The sequence below is a fragment of the Chelonoidis abingdonii genome, chromosome 2 (assembly GCF_003597395.2).
Source record: "Chelonoidis abingdonii isolate Lonesome George chromosome 2, CheloAbing_2.0, whole genome shotgun sequence".
In the NCBI taxonomy this organism is placed as follows: domain Eukaryota; kingdom Metazoa; phylum Chordata; order Testudines; family Testudinidae; genus Chelonoidis; species Chelonoidis abingdonii.
Window position 1 is genome coordinate 185,139,618 of NC_133770.1, and position 17,222 is coordinate 185,156,839.

Here is a 17,222-nt window from a genome sequence, read left to right on the forward strand (position 1 = left end):
GCAGAAGTGACCTCTGGTGAGTGTACACTTTTGTAAATATTAGACATGGTTAAAAGCAACGTGTTATAAAATGATTAATTTGCCTGGCATTTGCGGCCAGTTAAAGCTACTGGAAAGTCTGTTAAAAGGGGTGGGGATGGAAGTGGAAATCCTACAGCGGCATCTCCATAAAGCTCTCCTGGAATGTACTGTCCAAACCTTTGAAAAAGGTTTCTGGGAGGGCGGCACTTATTCCGTCGCTCACGGGTAGGATCCTCAAACCTTTTAACATGGAATCCGCATAACCAAGCATAAAGGCCGAGGGCCTACCACTCGTTAGTCGGGTCAAGAATTACTTGCATGAACAAGATAGGGTAGTGTATGGTCCAGACCGGTGTGCTGGCATTTGCAAAAACTTTGTTGCTTTATCATTGCTGGGTTACCCTCAGAGAGTGATATCATATTATGGTCACCTGAGTTGCAAATAGGGTGCTTTTATAAGGGGACATTCAGGAGGTGCCCAGTATCGCTGCTGGCTCTGTTTTGGCTGTGGCCTTAACAGAAAGGGTGGTTTCCGCCACTGGTTATAGCACACGCAGTGGGGGGAGGGGTGAAGCGTGAGTGGACCTTCACATAGATCCCAAGACCAGAAGGGCCCCCTCAATACAAGTACGAAAAATGCGACCTATGTAACAAAAGCAACATGTCCAGTGTAATGTAAAGCAGCAAAGGTTTAATGTGAAAGAGTATCATTGTTTATAAATGTGTCTTTTTAACTACACTCTCACGACTACCCACTCCAACTCCTTTCTACTTCCATTCGCTACAATGTTTCCTTCTCTCTTCTCCTTCACAGGAGCTAGTGAAGATTAGAAGGAAAAAAAAAAATGCACTCGGGATTAAGGTCTGATGCAATGGTAATCTCCTGAGTCACTCTGTCCTCTCCAGCTTTTCACTAGACAGAGGGGTTAGATGCCACGGAATGTCTCAGGAGTGCAGAAGATGTCAGAGATGTGCAGTCTGGGGAGATCGCTGATAGAAAGCGAGAACACAGTAGGGCACAGATGGAAGAGGTACAAGGACTGGGAGAGGTTCCTGGAAGATTGGATCGAAGACCGCGGGAAATGTGGGTATTGTTCAGCTTTGCTGACAGAATTTCAGATAGGCTCCTTTTTTTTCACAGAGTCAATGCTTTTTCTCTTAGGATTCTTCTATCTGGAAGATTTCAAACCTTAATACCTCTTGGCAGCATATACGTTTAGCAGAGCTGCAGGAAAGGGCAGAGGGCAAGACGCCACTATAGCCCCTGGTAACTCAATCCTAGTCCGTCCTCTCCCAGCCCCAAGTTCCAATTTGCCTACTCACAAGATGCCAAGAGACGGTGGGGGGGGTGGGTGGGGGGGGGGGGGGGTGTGGGTGGGGCCCTTCTGGGGGAGGCCGTTCAGCGACAGGACCAGTCCACTCCCACCCAGGGGATTTCCAAGCAAAACAGAGGATGGCCTTCAATAAGTTTTTTAAAGTTCTTTAAAGTGCAGTGTGAACTGTTCTCTATCCTCAAACCCAAATCCCCAACCGGTGCTTCTCCTCCCGTACGCCCCACTCTCCAACGCTTCTGTGCCTTCAGGGTCCGGGAGCACACCTTGGGTGGGTTCGAGGGTTACTGGCTCCAGGTCTAGGTTGAAAAACATATCTTGGATGTTGGGGAAACCGGTTTCTCCGCTTCTTTGCTGTGAGCTATCTTCAGCCTCTTCATCATCATCTTCCTCATCCCCCAAACCTGCTTCTGTGTTACATGATTCTGCATTGATGGAGTCAAAGCACAGGGTTGTGGTACTGGTGGCTGCACCCCCTAGCATGGCATGCAGCTCATCATAGAAGCGGCATGTTCGGGGCTCTGATCCGGAGCGGCCGTTTGCCTCTCTGGTTTTTTGGTAGGCTTGCCTTAGCTCTGTAATTTTCACATGGCACTGCTTTGTGTCCCTGTTACGGCCTCTGTCCTTCATGCTCTTGGAGACTTTTTCAAATGTTTTGGCATTTCATTTACTGGAACGGAGTTCAGCTAGCACAGATTCGTCTCCCCATATGGCGAGCAGATCCTGTACCTCCCGTTCTGTCCATGCTGGAGCTCTTTTGCGATCCTGGTACTCCATCATGGTCACCTGTGCTGATGAGATCTGCACTCACCTGTACCTTGCCATGTTGGCCAAACAGGAAGTGAGATTCAGAAGTTCACGGGCCTTTTCCTGTTTACCTGGCCAGTGCATCTGAGTTGAGAGTGCTGTCCAGAGCGGTCACAATGGAGCACTCTGGGATATCTCCCAGAGGCCAATGCTGTCGAATTGCCTCGACACTACCCTAGATTTGACTCGGCAAGGCCGATTTCAGCACTAATCCCCTTGTCGATGATGAAGTAGAGAAATCGATTTAAAGAGCCCTTTAAGTTGAAAAAAAGGCCTTCGTCATGTGGATGGGTCCAGGCTTAAATCGAGGTAACGCAGCTAAATTCAACCTTTACAGTGTGATGCCATGTTTTCATACACAGATAGGCACCAGTTACCCTAGAAAAAAAATCTACCTTCAAGATTGCCTAATTATGCCCTAGTTCCTCAGCATGCTGCGGTGGGGTTTTGTGGGGAGCAAAGGGGTATATTTTTGTAGTTGCACCTATTGTGCCCAGGTTTGAAAATGTATCTTGAAATGTTTAAAAGAACTCTGAGTAATATACTCTCATAAAAGTTTGTCTTCAAAAGTACCCAGCATTATTTTATCTGAAGAAAAGAGATGTTTGTAGAAGATCAAACGGATACAATATCTTGAGAGAGAGAATAACTGATGTAAGTGAAGTGAATGCTTTTATGCTGGTACAAAAGTATTATAAAATATTAAATGCACCCGCATTCTAAGGCTGCATTTTCATCTCAGGCTCTGGTGACATGTACAAACCACTCAAGTTTCAATTGTGTGGGTTATATTGTCACCAGAAGTTCTGACTAGTACTGTACAATTTAACAAATGACAGTTGGATACAATATGATTTTAAAACTTTTTTATTATTAGTTATTATATATATATTTTTAAAAACAAACCTCAATGTCTATGGACTGTCTGGACCCAGAGATGTTTTTGTCTGGCTCTAAATTTGATGCTCAAATTACAAATCCCAGAAAATGGTTACAATATAGTACAAAAGTTGATAATACCTTCACTATTACAGTGTATCCAGAAGCCACTGTATTAAAACACACACAAATATATGAGCAGCATAGGTTGAATTCACTTCTTCCTGCACAAATCCAGAATAATCAGGGTTTGTAGAGGGAACTGCGTGGGATTAGAAGAATGGACACAGCAGTCAGTCTGCTTCAGCCTATTAGCTGGAATGGTGGCTATAGTTTCAGCATGCCCCTCCCTGTGCAGGAATTTTAAACCATTGGATTCACATAAATTAATTGCCTGCTCCATGCAGATCTATCCAGGATCAATAATGGGTCCCCCCTCGTCACCAGGCAGTGCAGAGGAGCCTTCTGTGCAACTACCTTCTTTGTCATCTCCAGTGGATGGCTAAATTGGGGTTTATGTTGTGTGATGGGGCGTGCTTGGATGAAATTCACCCCAGAGGACTAGCCTGTCACAGGGTCTGGTCTATGCCCCAGCCTGTACCCAGTCTCCCTGGGAGTGACCCATTTAATGTGCTGGCCTCTAAGGACTTGTACAGTTCCACAGGGCCAGGCCCATGGCCTCCAAAACTAGGAGACTGGGCCTTCGGCATCAGCTCCATGGCTCCCTGTAGCGACTCCGGCCCCACCTGTGGGAAGTTTGTACTGTAGCCCTTCAGGGGATGATGCTCTCTGTGCATATTTGCAGTGACACAGGTAGCCTTTTCAAAAACAAGGTAAGCACTTATTAGTCACCTGGCACAGAGAATCTGGAAGTCCTTTGGTTAGCAAACAGAGGCAGAAGTTAAGCTATAGTAGTCCAGTCTGGTGAAACCTGTGCCATGATGAGCCAGCCAAACTGTGATGGACGGCATCTCTTGTTTTCACTCGCTCTTCCCCTCCACCTTATCTGTCTTCTTGCAGTTTTCTGCCTTTAGATGTTGATGGTTCAGTTGTTGGGCATCTCTTTGCCTTGCTGGTTGCTCTGTTGATTTGGGCTTTGTTTCAGCCGATTGTTTAATGACTGTATTCATTCCATCCAGCCAGCCCTATGACACTTTATCATAAGCATAATTCCTAATTCTGAACCTTAGAGTCCAAAATGCGGGTGCCTGCATGAAACCTCCAAGCTTAATTACCAGCTTGGATCTGATAGCGCTGCCACCAGCCAAAAATTTCCAGTGTTTGGCTCACTCTGGTCTCCCCAAAACCTTCCCTGGGGGGACCCCACGACTCAGATGCCTGAGTCTTACCACAAAGGAAATAACCCCCCTCCCTCTTCTCTTTACTCCTCCCCAGGCTTCCCCTCCGTGGGTTAACCTGAAAGATTACTGTACTTAAACCCTTGAATTACAAAACAGAGAGGGCAATTTACTTCCCTCCTTCTTTTTCCCCTCCCAGTCTTTCCCTGAGAGAGACCGTAATCCTGGCACAGGGATTTCTATCCCTAGAGCTCACTTAGAAAAGAAATCAACAGGTTTTAAAAAGAAAAGCTTTATATAAAAAGAAGAAAAGAACATAAAAATGTTCTCTGTATCAAGGTTGACAATATACACGGTCAATTTCTTAAAAGAAAAATGAATAAACAGCCTTATTCAAAAAGAGATCCAATTTAAAACATTCCAGCAAACTACACACATGTAAATACAAAAACAATATAAAAACCTATTGTCTTCTACCTTTTGTACTTACACTTGGAAATAGAAGATTAGAAAAGCTTGAAGAGAGAAAGTTCACTCTCAGAGCTGAGAGCAACAGAACAGAGAGTCAGACAAAAGACACACACCCCAAAATTCCCTCCCTGAGCTTTGAAAAATCCGGTTTCCTGATTGGTCCTCTGGTCAGGTGTGTGGTTCCCTTTGTTAACCGTTTACAGGTAAAAGAAACATTAACCCTTAGCTATCTATTTATGACACACTCATCCTTCCTTCACTGTTTTAGCAGGAGACTTAAACTTTTTTTTTTTTTAAACAATGCAAAGTTCAGAGGGAAACCGAGGCACACATAGTCTTCATAAAATATTTCAGAAAATTCTCACTTTTCACACAGCCCCAGGCTTATACACCCTTTAAATCAACAACATTGGTTTTATATGGGGTGTAAGTGCTAGATAGGCTTGGTGCTATCTTTTTGCAAAAGTTGCAGCCTTGGGTGGATTTCATCTTATATGAATAGAGATAGTTTATAAAACAATTCCCTATATAAAAAACCAGTTTCCTGTCAGTTAGTGTGACATACTATGTCATTATGGTTATGTTAAACTGTGAATTCTCCTTGAACATTGAATAGTATGAATCTCACATGCACACTTCTGACTTTTTTTTATGTTTTGCTACAAGTGTTATTGCCACTTTCATACAGAAAATGGCATTGCTGTAAGTTTTTGGATTGTGGTGGCACTTATTTGGAGTTGCAGGGAATTAAAATGAGAACAGATGGGAGATGAGACTTGAAGGGAGATTCCACAAGTCAGACTCAGGTTGGTTGTCATTCAGAAATAGAACTGACAACTGTGGGACTAGTTATGTTAGGCCATTCCAGTCTAAGAGTCAGATCCTGCACTCATGTGTATGGGGCACACATTCTCTTCTATCTGTGGGCAGGACAAAGATCTAAATTTTACCATTTGCATTCTGATCAAAGACAACCTGGAGAAAATGAAAGAGAAAGGATGATGGTAGATTTTAAAATAAGATTTAGGTTAAATGACATTTTGGTGTAGATTGTGGGAAATGAATATTAGGTGATGTTAACATATCCTGAAGAATGTGTATCAGGCTCTGCTTTCTTCTGTGTCCATTCCCCCCTAGGCCTCCTTGCTTTCACATACAAACTTAGGGCCAATTGAGGCAACTTCAGTGATTCTGGTGATAGCACTATGTTTGGTTTGTGCTTTGTTCTTTGTAGCTTGGATTGCTTTGCAGTCCAAGTTTTGACTTTTTAAATCAGTTACTATTCGATAACTTCATTTTATACTCTGCTGACTCTGCTTGCCTTACGTATACAGTATGAGCATGTGAAGTTATATAATTGCAGTAACTTCAGGTTACTGTCATATAATGAATGATTAATGGGATAATCTATATTTTCAAAATACATAAACAACTCCGTGTAATCAGTAAAATATTTCCAGAAGACAAAGACAAACTGCTAAGGCAGAAGACAGAGGTGCTTGGGACCTCTTTAATGAGCTGAAATCAGATAGAGTCTCACAGATCTGTTTGAATTATGTATATTGTTGCCCCTGAACATTTTCATATACATGAGCTGTTGCATACCAAGTTCTAGTAGTAATTGGCAGCTGCTGCATGGTCTTGGAAAAAGATATTACAAGTACCTGAAACAGGAAGTATTAGTAAGAGAAGTGAAGTTGTGTGCCACACTAATGTGGTGGCCTACTTGCATTGTTTGGGCCTTCTGTTTCAGTTTCCTGTTTTGCTTCTTGCTCCTTGAAGTAGTAGGAGATTAGAGAGCCGAGGAGACACCATGCTCAGCCACTCTGGAAAAGGAGTTAACAGTGACTCCTCTGACTAGTGTGGACCACAGTCCTGCATTTGCACATGCTTAATTTACTGATGTCAGTAGCCCCACCCTCACATTCTTAAAGTTAAGCCTATGTGTGTAAGTGCTCTGTTAGGCCCCAGCCCTACACACAATGTTGACTGGCTCTGAAAAGAGATCCATCTGCTCTCCTAGCCAAAAAAATGGTGAGTGAGTCTTGAGGTTGAAGGGATATAAAATGGAGAGAATGGTGTGTGTATGTGTGTGAGAAAGAGTAACTGTTGAGGGCCCAGAAAGAATGCAGACAATTCTCTAACAAACATATTTGTATCTCATGATTATGGGGACTGCTCAGCCACCATGTATTCTCTCGATTTTAAATAGAGAGTATTAAGAGTAGTTTATAAAATGTTTAGACAGAATTATAAAAAGGAGGTGGCTTCTAAAGTGACGTGTCTGAGGAAAAATGTATTTAATGTACTCTTGTAATATTAATGTGTACACTCTCACTGAAACAGTCACGCGCTCACAAACTCTTAAATAGACTCAGTCATATTGATGGAAGAAAACTGCTCACTTTCTGAAAATGGTTTGATGTAAAATTATTTCATTCTTTAAAAAATGTTGATTAGAAACAGCATTAACTATAGATGGGCCCAGGAAAGTGGTAAATTTGCCACCTGCTAAAGTCTTTACATTGAAATTGGATATCTGTCTAAAAGATATGCTCTACTGCAAATTATTATGCTTGACAGTATCTACTTGCATAGCAGGGAAGGATAATTTCTTGGTGAAATATTGTGACCTGTGTTATGCAGTAGGTCAGACTAGATGATCATACTGGTCCTGTCTCGCTTTTAGAAGTTATTAATCTGTGCTCAAGGCTTTAAATTATATATAAATGAATGAATTATTCCAGTTTATATTGCATGTAAATATGTATGCCATTTGTGTGTATGCATTATGGTGTAAAATGCATTATAGTGTACAATATAAAAGTAATTACACATGTAGGCATACGTGTGTGTGTAGAGGGATATGCGTGTGTGTATATCTTTTAAAATATTATTTCATTCCTTTTGAGAGACAAAATAATAATTAGCCTTATTTAGTAATGCGTCAGTAAGCAATAGCTGGGAGTTTTCTTTTTTCAGTCTGTTTTCACTAATGAAAGATAGTTGCATTGCTTAGCTTTGCTTCAAACGGCCGTGAGTGACTATGAAGTGGCTGGTTTAAGGTTACTTTCGTTTTCTGCAGACCAGTCGCAATGGCAGAGTGTTGCTGCATTCCATTCACTGACTATAGATATAGAAAAGAAACGGAGTGTACCATGCAGAATGTTTAAAAGAACACCATAATTTTTAACCTATACCAGATGCCTTTGAAATTAAAGCGATGTTGGAGTGGTGACAGTAGCATAAGAAGTATTCTGTAATTTGTGGGAAGTGGTCTGAATAAATACAGTACAGATTAAGGTACATTCCAGTGAAAGGTTAGTAAGAGCATGTGCGTATAAGTAAAAATGTATAATAGACATAAAAAGAAATTCTGGTTTTATTATTTTTAAACTTCATTAGCCACAACATAGAAAGGAGTTCATAACAATGAGCATCAACATCATGAATTTTCCATTAACCTACTCTATTCCTGACGTTGCCCCTATCTAACTCATGTTATGAATCATATTAAGAAAAAACACCCTGTTTAGCCCATCCAGGGGAAAAACCCTTACCTCACCTCATCTCCAAAAAAAAAAAACCCCAACACCTACTTACCCTGTTTCAACTACAGCAAATTCTAATCTATTCTTTATTACATAGATGTACAGATACACTTTTCCTGTCTGACACAAGAACAGTGTTGTCCCACTTTCTTTTGCTGAAATGTAATAATATTACAAATTACAATAGTAAGTTGAACATGTTAAAGAAATGGGTCAATGGAAAGATTGCATTTTCAATCCACATAAACCAAATGTAATCACATACAGAATGCAGTATCTCAAACCAACAGAAGGAAAGTGAATCTCAATTTAAATCTGCCTGAGTAAAACTGTGCTCAGATTTGATATTCAGTAATCTCATAGAATTGGCACTATCATTTTGAAACACTGAAATTTTTAAATGTTAGATGTCTGTGTTTTCCTTTCTTTTAATTCCAGCATGCTTTTCTAGTTTTATTTTTGTGGCCTTTTTAAAATCCATCTTCCCTCTACTACTCCCATAGTTTTCTATCCAAGATACTGACTTATAGGGCCCTACCACCATAGTATCTGAGCACCTCTCAATCCTCACCAAACCCCTGTGACACAGGTAAGTGCTATTATCCTCATTTTACTGATGGGAAACTGAGGCACAGAGAGACCAAATATCTTGCCCAGGGTCACACAGGAAGTTGGTGGTAGAGCTGAGAATTGAACCTGGGTCCACTGAGTCCCAACCTAAAGCACTGGCGCCTGGGTCATTCTCTCCACTTTATGATGCAGTTGATAGTGGATGCAAAATGACAGATGCATTCATGGAGATTGGGTATAAAAAAATCTGGATCCTAATGTTTAGTCTTTCAGATGATTCTAAGAGGTATGAGATAATGAAATAGGGAACTAAGCTGTGTCTTAAAAATACACCCTGTTAGAATAACATATCTCATTGATTGACTATCCAGAAACAAGTGTCTTTTTGTCATAAAAAAAAATTCGCTTTAGTTTGAAATGGATTGTGCAACTAAGGGATGAATATTTATAGCATGCTACGCCTCTCAACTGCCTTCATCCTTTTCATTCATTGAAAAGGACCCTTTGAAATTGCCAGTGTAATGAAATTGTGAATTCTGTGCACTTGACCTTGTTAACACTGGGTCTAATTCACCCATGTGGAGAGAGCCAGCAGAAGGCTGATGCAGGTAGCATGGGGCCATCATAAGTATTCCTGTTGGATTCAGGTGTTGCACTGGCTTCTGCGTGGGGGTGAATTTTATCTAGTGTCACCATATGGCTGACAAATCTGGAATGGGAAAACTACAGAGGAACAGAGAGAATGATCGACTCTGCTTGATTTACCTCTTACCTCAGGGCTATTTGAGAGTTTGTCTCCAGCTACTTTTTAGCTACTTGGTAGAAAACTTTTGTATTAGGCTGTTGTTACTGCTAGGGAAAATACATCGGTAAAAAAGCATACAAACCTCTTCCCCCTTTTGGTGGATGAATGTTTCCAGCGAGAATAGTTGGTTATGTAGGTGGAAAAATTCTCTCATTGCATGGATTATGGGGGAGAAATGTCAGTGTTTTGGGGCTCTATTTAAGGAAATTTGGAAGGGGTACTCGAAATCCATATTGAAAAGAAATATCCAGGACAAATGACATAAAATCAGACTTAGACTGCTAATATAAAAATCATACTTCTGTCTTGAATAGTCTGCTGGCTATCTTTGTATACTACACTTAAAATTTACTGTTACTGAAATGGAAGGGTAGGGGGGAGAAGAGTGATATCTCTTATTTTCCAGTTTGTTAGGGCTGGGCTTTAGACAGCACTTCGTGTATAGTCAGTTTCACAGTTTTCCCCTATATAATCATTTAGTCAGTTTCCCTTGATGTTTCTGTGCATCTTTCATACCACAGCAGGGGAGAGAAGAACATTGTGAAAGCTAGAGAGATGTGGTTGTAAAACCACAAAATATGGGGCAGGCATAATACCTGAAACTACTTTTAACTCCTTTTATTTATTTTTTTAATTGACTAGATTTCAGGGTAGTGCTCTCCATTTTAAAGCTGAGTTTATTATTATTTTTATCATCATTTTATTTATTATTGACATGTTATTAATACAGTGATGTAAGTGTACCTAGCACTTAACACACAAAATATACTGACCTTTCCTCAGGGAAGGTAGCAAACCTTCTGGGATAAGTGGAAGGGAAGGGAGGAGAAGAGTGTACAGCAGTTAGGGCAAGTCAGCAATTGAACTGTCAGTGTGGGGCATTGTGGGATGCCTTCTGAAAGGCAGAAACAGTTGATGTAAGCAATGCAGTGTCTACACTGACACTGCATCGACCTAAGAGCTACGTCCTAGGAGGTAGAATTATTAAGTTGCTGTAGTGCGCGAGTTACATTGCTCAGAGCTACATTTTAGTGTAGCTAGGTCAGTGTAAGCTGCCTTATGTTGACCTAACTCTGTAGTGTAGACCAGGCCTTAGATAATGTAATTGCTTTAGTTAGTAAAAGCCACGTCTTAGGCATTTCATAATTTTTCTGTCTTAGCTTTCTTCCTTTTTCTTTGTAGATATTACCGTGAGGAGATTAGAGTGAGTAGGCCGTAGAGAAGAAAGAGTATATTGAGAAGTTTGAAAGAGAGCTTGCTTTGGGAGGGCCAATGACCATATCATCTTCTAGGACTTGTACAATGCCAAACACACTTTTGAAGCTTATCAAATAACAGCCCTGGTCTAGCAAAGCCCTTGAGTTTGTGCTTAACCTTGAACATATGAGTAGCCATATTGAAGTCAATGCTCACATGCTTGAAGTTACGTATGTGCTCAAGTTCTTGCTGATTTGAGGTCAACGATAATAAGATATTAGTTAAGGATTTTTTTACCCAACTAGTGTGTTCTGCTTTTAAGCAAGTTTTTGTGGCTGTGGTTGTTTGGAGGTAGAAAAGGAATATAATTTATACTTTAATAATAATAAAATCTAGCTCTTTTATAACCCTTTTCATCAGTGGATCTCAAACTGCTTTATAATGGAGCTCAGCATAGTTATTCTTGTTTCACAGATGTGGAAATTGAGGCACTGTTATAGTGAGGTGTTGTGGAAATATTGTCTTGATGTTGTATGCACTTGGTGCTATACTACACATCTTTTTAACAAAATGTGCTATTACCCTAGTAGAGTACATGTGAGAGTCAGTCTGACAAGTGTGACAAACCTTGTTTCCCGGACTGGACTGTCAGCAATCCACAGAGTTGATTACCAATCCCATTATTTGTTGACGTTCTTGTGTAGTGATTCATGCTGAAGAAAAGGAAGTGGAAATACAGATGACGGGAGAATAACAAAACACTAAACAATTATAAATCTTGTAAGTAATATGTGGCATGGGAGCTGACCTGGGAACTTCATCTACTTCCGTATCCTGTCTCCTTCTTGTTAAAGGAAGGGGTTTCGCTTAAATAGTCCTTTTAAATCTGACCAATTCTTCTAGCGCACAGGTCCTTGTTATTCCACATTAGGGCTTTTGTTGCTTCCCGTACGGCAAGTAATAGCCTTGTTGGCGTCCAAAAGCATTCTCTTCTTTTGCTAGTTCTGGTGCTGCTGCTGGTCGGAGGCTGGTCAGCTCCAGGGACCTGAAGAATGTTAATGATGTCATCTCTGGTGTTCCCTGTAACGAAGGATGCTACAGAAAGTTTCTGCTAAAATTACCTGTTTCCCATGGCATGAGGGGACATCTATTTTAACATAGCTAAGTGACCTAGATTGTTCACTCTGTGGACAACTACCTATCAATAAACAAACACATGCTACTGAAAATCCAGCCTAACATAGCCAGCCTACAGGTGGGGTGGAGTTCAAGGTACAGATCTCATCTTTAAATGCTGAGCTAGCTCCTTTTTAAGACAGAGACTAAGAGGGAGAAGAACCTCAAGGCTGTGTGCTCTGATAGCTGCTCTGCTCCCTTCAAAATCCATCTCAAGGGACACAGCATTTCTTAATTTTTCTAGAGGCCCTACATTTAAGTATGCAGACCATACATAGGTTTTACATATTCCGCTACAGTGAAGTATGCTACCTCTCTCACACTGTGTGCTTACCTCAGACAATTATAATTGTTTACAGTGTTTATCATTTTTCATGTGCATATCGAAGTTTTATGAAAGAACCTTATTTCCGGCACCAGCTTGTCCAGATAGGAGGTGTAGACAATAATCATTTAGGAGGTGGCAGTGCAGTGGTTCCGGTATCGGAACTCAGAGGTTTTTTAAAGCAAGCAAAATGTGGGCCTTGTTTTGCAATCCCTCAGCACATAGGCCTCCTGGACAGTTCAGTGGTAGCAATCATGATGGTATTACCTGGACTGGACTTCATGTTTGTAATGTATTGATTTCCCCCTTTGCTCCGCTGTACATGCTCAGATACTGTGGCGAAGGAATACCTAGACAGAAATTCTAAAACAAAGGCCTATTCCTGCCACCTACATGTCTGAGGTCTCCAACTGAGTGGTGGTGTCAGGAGAGATTATGTCTTTGAAAGACACAATCTCACCCCCTCCTGGGCACAAAGAGAAGCATGGTGCAGCACAGGGTTTGCTACATCTTTTAACATGATTAGCAAACACTCCAGCCAAGGCTGGATGAAGGCCTGTAGACAACAGGCATGTGCCTTAGGGCCACAGCTGCAAAAGCCATGTGATAAAGTCACCGCCACAGTTTTCAGGGTCTCTTTTTAAAAAGAAAGTATTTTTCTGGTCCTCTCATTTGCAGAGATGTTTAGAATCTGTGTGCAGCAGATGTCTGAGTCTGCAGACAGCCTCCAGTGCAGGGAAGACCATCAGCAGACATTAATACCAGAGAGGAAGCCAACTAGTACTATGTACATGAGCAGAGCATATCCCCTCTTTGAGGTGAGGAGACTTGCCACTGCTTGAGTGGGGGAAAAGGTACCCTGCTGCCACTCCCACCACTGTCTGGGGGGAGTAATCTGGCCGTCACCAGTTCTCCCTCCTCGGGTGGCATGGGGGTGTCTCTAGGGCTCTGGATTATCCTAGTCTGGCCATGACTGTATCCTGATGCACATGAGAGTGGAGCCTGTCTCTGCCCATTCCCTGTCCAGAATCACCACTGGAGCTAGCAGTAAGTAGTGCAGGCAGTTCTAGTCATTCCCACCCCTTCTCCCCCCTCCTCCCCCATACTTGGAGATGGATTGTCTGCATCAGCAGTTCACTGTACCCTCTCTTCTCAGCCCCTGTGCAGTCACATAGGGTGACGCATGATCTAACTCTTCCTGTGTAGTGCATCCTGGGGTTTAATTTCTTTCTTTTCTTGATTCTTTGTTTCCACTGTTGTGGTTTTTGTTGGTGTTGATTGTAGTCAGACATGTTAAAATGATTAAGTACAAATTGCGGGGGATGGAAAACTATCTTGGTCAGTTTAGCACAGACAACACTCTCAGACAAATGCAAGTATGAAGCAATCCAGCAGAAAGACTCTTTAACAGTGTTGCCAACTCATACCGTTTTATCAGAAATCTCGCGATATTTGGATTTTTTCTTGCGATATTTGGTGTTTTTCCAGCTTCTGGATTCAAGCAGCTATAAAACAGTTCTGTGACTGCTATGAAACCATTCAGCCTTCCACGGATGGCTTTGCTCAGAGAGCTCTGAAAAAGGCTGTAGTGCTGATAAAAGTACAACCCAGCAAAGAGTTTTCTAGTTTGTATTTTATAAGGACCAGATTCTGATACTGTTACTTATTTTGAGTAGTACCTCGCTCTGCAAGGGGTCTTTTGGAGGTCACTGAGTTGTTTTATTGATTAAGGTGCTATTTAACATGTGTTAAGAGTGTCTGTCACTTACCTACTTAGTTGTATATTGTTGCTGTTAGTAATAATATTTATTTATTATCACCTAGCCATTGTGCTTGATGCTGGCTCCCATTACCATAGTATCTGAGTGTCTTGCAATCTTTGTGTATCCTTGCAACACTCACTGCGAGGTAGGGTCATACAGCATTATACAGATGGGAATCTGAGGCACAGAAAGATTAAAGTTAACTTTTATAAAGTATGTAAGTGATTTAGGAGCCTAACTGCCATTTTCAAAAGTGTCTAAGGCTCAGATCCTCAAAAGTATTTAGACGCCTTACTCCCATTGAGAGTTAGGCATCTAAATACCTTTGAGGGTCTGGGCCTTAGGAGCTTGCATCTCACTGAAAGTCTTGGACACTTCTGAAGATGTTATGTTACATGACTGGCCCAAGATCACATAGGGAGTCTGTGGCAGAGCGGGAATCTGGCCTTAAATGAGCATTATTTATTTATTTAAAAAATTAAAGATAAAGGTGAAAGTAAGAGTAAAATAATTTTATGTTCCTGTAGATCTTAAAATACAGCCTTCCATCCTTTACATTTAAATGACACACAGACTGTGACACAAACACAGAGGGAAGCTAGGAAGTTCATAGTAAAGGCTGATAGCCAGTAACTCATGCCCATTACATTTTGCCTTGAATTAATACTGTTTGCAAGGTGGGGTGAGGCATAGACAGATTGTCTTCCTTAACTTTGAACTTCCAGGCTTTTCAGGATTAGGGTCTCAGCGTTAAAGGGTCTCATCCTGCTCCCACAGATTAGTGGGCCTGACTGTGCAGGAACAGCTTATAGTTACTTAAACAGGAGCTTTGGGGTTCTGTATGTAATGTGTAAACTGCTTTAGGGACTGGTGAAATGCATGTCGTTTCTGTGCCGATACTAAAAGAAAAGTAGTAAGAGGTTTAGGGGAACTTCCACCCTCTCTTAAGTACATCAGTTTTTGTTCCCAGTATTTTTTACAACTGGAGATGCAGCATCATTGATTTTACTTTTTGAATCACTGACCACTTTTGGAAAAGTTACTTTTTGTTTGCAGAAGAATGCACAGTCCCAGAGAGACGTGGATAATGACTCCACTTCTTAATTAAAAACAATGGAAAAAATTATTCAGTGCTGCCTGTCCGACATAGCTGAAAAAAAAGCAAACAAACGGTTTGCTCAAATTCTCCCCTCAGTCACATTGTGAAACTTCCTTGACTTTAGTGGGGATTTCACAGGTGTAACTGAGGGGAGAATTTAGCTGTACATTTTGTGTAGCAATTCCAAATACAGTTCTAAAATTTGTTTATAAAACAATAACTAACATGGCCAGAATCCAAAGGGGATTGTGAAATGGGATGAAGGTTCTCAAAGAGAAAATGAACTCAGTGCTGGTTCAAAGCACTAAATCATTTAATACTGCAAGAGACAGCTTAAACCTTAAATACGGGACCAAATGCGTCCGTGTCATAAATGGCTCTCCATGAGGGTGAACATGGCCCGTTGTTTTACTACAATCAAAAGGAGATTGAACATGCTGATGTAACTCCTAATCTCTTTAAAATCAAAAACATTCATGCCTTTTTGGTGATGGCGGGGAATATCAAAATTGTCTCATATCAGAGAGTCAGCAGTTTCACTCATTCACTCACCCTCCCACACTTCTTTCCTCCCTCCTTCAGCCAGTCTGTCTTGTGTTCTGTAAATTCCAAAATATTGTTGTACATATTTACTGTCTGGTCTGATATTTTCCCACATATTAGTATTAAAAAAGATTAATGTGACAAAGTGATTGGTGTAGATCTTTAGGCAGTCAATTAAACTTCACATAAAGCTTCCTTAAATAAATAATCATGAATGATCACTATCTACTGTAGCAGTTTGTTATTTAACACAACACATTTTTCTGATTTGAATCTACAGTGAGTCTTTCCTTTCTCTCACACAACTTTGTATTTTGTTGAATGAGGTACTCATTGGTTCATTAATGACCACACTATATTACAGTACAGTGTACCAGAGAACTTGATTTTTAAAAAATACATTTCTTCAAGGCAATTGGGTGGAAAAAGGGCAACCTACAGAACAGTCATCAGAGTGCTTTTACTCTGGGTAGTTAACACAGTTGCTTTAGGAAATAAATTATACATTGGAGAAAGGACAGGGATTTCCCCTGAGCCACCTACCAACCACTTGAAGTGACATTTTCATTCTGAGTGTTTCTTTTTTTGTTTTTATTTAAGTATCCTGGAGCACAATGGAAAAGTTTTAATACAAGACATCAGAAAAAAGTGCTGCAATGTCTAGTGTGCTGAGGGGAAAAAGAGAGACTTACGACTGCATCTTGAAACACTCTCAGATGATTTGAAGTAAGTGACAGAAAAGGTTTTGGCACAAATTCTATTGTAATTAATGTAATCATTATTAACTTTTGAATCTCAGGATGTCTTTTTAACCTGCATTGATAGAGGTGTCTGTGTGTGTAAAAATAACAAAATTTTAATGGCAAAACCAGAGAAAAAAACAAAAATATGTAGTGTACTTCTGTTTCTGAAATTAAGTACCTGAGCAAATACTATCCAGGAGACACGTATGCATGTGTTTAACTTTATGCAAATGATTAGTCCCAGTTGAATCAATGAGGCTTCTAATGTTTAAAGTTATTCACATGCATAAGTATTTATGGGATAAGAGACTATATTATACGATCCTGTAAAAAGAAAGGTAATGTATAAAATATAGTGGATTGTAGGAAAATGCCTATACAATCTCTTATTGTTATAGAACTTACATCAGTAATCAGATTTTACAGCAGTCTGCGATAGTATTTTTATGTTAAATATGTACCTTTCAATTATATATATTTAAAAAATCTTCACCTGGAATATCAGACTTCTTACAGAGGTCTGTTAATTTTATTTTATCTTTAATATTTTGACTGGCTTTACTGCTTTATTGGTGACATTCTAAACTGGTGCAGTTAAAACAATACATAAAGTCTCCTTTCTGAACCAGAGGTATAAATGGTG

At 40.5% G+C, this 17,222-nt stretch overlaps 1 long non-coding RNA gene and 1 pseudogene across 1 annotated transcript in view; one reads left to right on the top strand and one right to left on the bottom strand.

Moving 5' to 3' along the window:
- The window catches only part of LOC142046371 (uncharacterized), a 5,812-nt pseudogene extending 3,680 nt beyond the window's left edge, over positions 1-2,132 (bottom strand).
- LOC116815747 (uncharacterized) overlaps positions 1-17,222 on the top strand; it is a 106,038-nt gene that overhangs the window by 61,474 nt on the left and 27,342 nt on the right. The window contains exon 3 of the long non-coding RNA XR_012655324.1: positions 16,437-16,562. This is a non-coding gene — a long non-coding RNA (uncharacterized LOC116815747). The remainder of the gene's footprint in view (positions 1-16,436; positions 16,563-17,222) is intronic.